Below are 2334 nucleotides of genomic sequence, written 5' to 3' on the forward strand. Positions count from 1 at the left end.
CAGCGCAGGAAGTTTCCTTTTTTTCCCACTTGCTTGCCAATACTTGTTATTTGTTGTCTTTTTGATAATAGCCTTTTTGACAGTTGTTAAATGATAATCTCATTGTGGTTTTGATTTGTGTTTCCTTGATGGTTAGTGATGTTAAGCATCTTTTCACATACCTGTGGGCCATCTGTATGTCTTCTTGGGAGAAAATGCCTATTCCAATCCTCTAGTTTTTAATTGGATTGGTTCTTTCTGGTATTGAGTTGTATGAGTTTTTATATATTTTGGATATTAATCCCTTCTCAGATATATGATTTACAGGGGGCCACTTTAGCCCTCTACACCTGGCAGTCCCTGCCTATACCTTTTACAATTTCCTCAGAGCTGTGTGATCCCCAGTGGGCAGGTTGATCTGGGCTGTGGCAGTGTCTACGCTCCAGCATCTCTTGCTGGTGTCAGCAGGACAGATTACATGCTACTTGGTGCCACAGGTTAATCACACCATGACCTGGGAGCAGTGATTTTGTGCAGCTCTAAGTCCAGCACTGTGGCCGGGATATGGATCTCCAAGAGGACCAGGAGAACCTCAACCACAGGGCGTCTGGGTGACTCAGTCGGTTAAGACTCCAACACAGAGCCCGGTTAAGATTCTCTCTAAAAAACAAACAAAACCCTCAACCCTCAGAAGGCAGCACCTGCCCAGCAACCCCCACCCATCCCAGGCTGGTGGTACTAAAGGCCAGGAACCCACATGTTCCAGCACCACAGCAGAGGCTCAAGACAGGATGGATTGCACCTCTTAAGGATCTTCCTATAAACAATGAGCAGGTCATTGTTCCTGCCTGGAAAGCAAACCATTAACAGCCTGCATTTACCATTCATGTGAATGAAGCAGAAGAACACACTCCAAGGAGGTCAGCTGAATCTAAGAAAACAGAACATGAAAATGTGCGGACTTTTAATTCAGCTATTACTTTACCTGGACCAAGAAAAACCACTGCTACCTTTGACTATCCAATGGATGGTAGTTTTGAGTCACCACATGCCATGGACATATCAGTTGTTAGAAGATGAAAAGCCAGTGAGTGTCAATGAAGTGTCGGACTACCATGAGGACATTCACACATACCATAGGGAGATGGAGGTGACCTGTAAGCATGAAGTGGGCTTCAGGAAGACACAGCCAGACATCGCTCACAGTATGAGGGTTGTTCTTGTGGACTGGTGAGCTGAAGTAGGAGAAGAATATGAAGTACTGAATAAGACCCTGCATTTGTCTGTGTTAGCCTCAACGTTTGAAGAAACACACCCCCCGGAAACAGCAGAGTTGGTGCGCGTCTGTCACCAGAGATACCTATAGCGAGATGCACATCCTGAGAACGGAGCACCTAGCTTTGAGAGTGCTTGCTTTTGGGACACCTGGGTGGCTCAGTGCTTGAGCGTCTGTCTGCCTTTGGTTCAGGGCATGATCCCAGAGTCCCTGGATCAAGTACCATGTTGGGCTCCGTGCATGGAGCCTGCTTCTCCCTCTGCCTCTCTCTCTGTATCTCTCATGAGTGGATAAATAAGAATCTTTTAAAAAAAATTAAAAAGAATATAAAAGAGTGCTTGCTTTTCTTTTTTTTTTTTTTAGAGTGCTTGCTTTTGACCTTGCTGTACTGACAACAAATCGGTTTCTTGCCCAATACTTTCTGCACCAGCAGCCTGCCAGCTGAAAGTTGAAAGTTTGCACTGTTTTGAGGAGAATTGGGTTTTGATGGATGCTGACCCATACCTAAAGTATTTGCTGTCAGTCGTGGCTGGGGCGGCCTTTCATTTGGCACTCTCCCCAGCCACAGGACAGAGCTGGCCTGAATCTTTAGTTCAGAAGTCTGCATATCCGTTGGAGAGTCTCCAGCCTTGTCTCATGGACCTTCGCCAGACCTACCTCAGAGCACCACAGTCAACAGGAGAAAAGTGTAAAAGTTCAAGGTATCATGGTGTTTCTCTCCTCAACCCACCAGAGACACTAAATGTGTAACAGTGAAACAGCCTTTCTTTCCAAGATATAAACCAAAGTACAAGGTGTACAGTTTTTCTAAGGTTTTAGTTTTGCAGTCATTTCGGAATACAGAAGTTACAGTCCAGGACAAATTATAGTACCTATGACTTTGTAAAAGGTTTTAATTTGTATGTATTTTGTACCTGTGACTATCTGAGATATTTGGCAAATTTTAAGTGGTTTTCTTAAAGTATAAATGATGCCAGTTGTCAGCACACTAAGAATAAGAACTGATAAATGGATTTGGAGGAAAAATAAATGATTTACTAATAATTCCTTTCTCAGGTTGCCTTTTCCAACAATTGTTG

The 2334-nt window shown here is 43.9% G+C and overlaps 1 pseudogene; it reads left to right on the forward strand.

Annotated features, from left to right (window-relative positions):
* The first annotated feature begins 652 nt into the window (after positions 1-652).
* Positions 653-2005, forward strand: LOC112932550 (cyclin-A2 pseudogene; annotated as a pseudogene).
* Positions 2006-2334: the final 329 nt, after the last annotated feature.

This window comes from Vulpes vulpes, chromosome 11, assembly GCF_048418805.1.
Source record: "Vulpes vulpes isolate BD-2025 chromosome 11, VulVul3, whole genome shotgun sequence".
In the NCBI taxonomy this organism is placed as follows: domain Eukaryota; kingdom Metazoa; phylum Chordata; class Mammalia; order Carnivora; family Canidae; genus Vulpes; species Vulpes vulpes.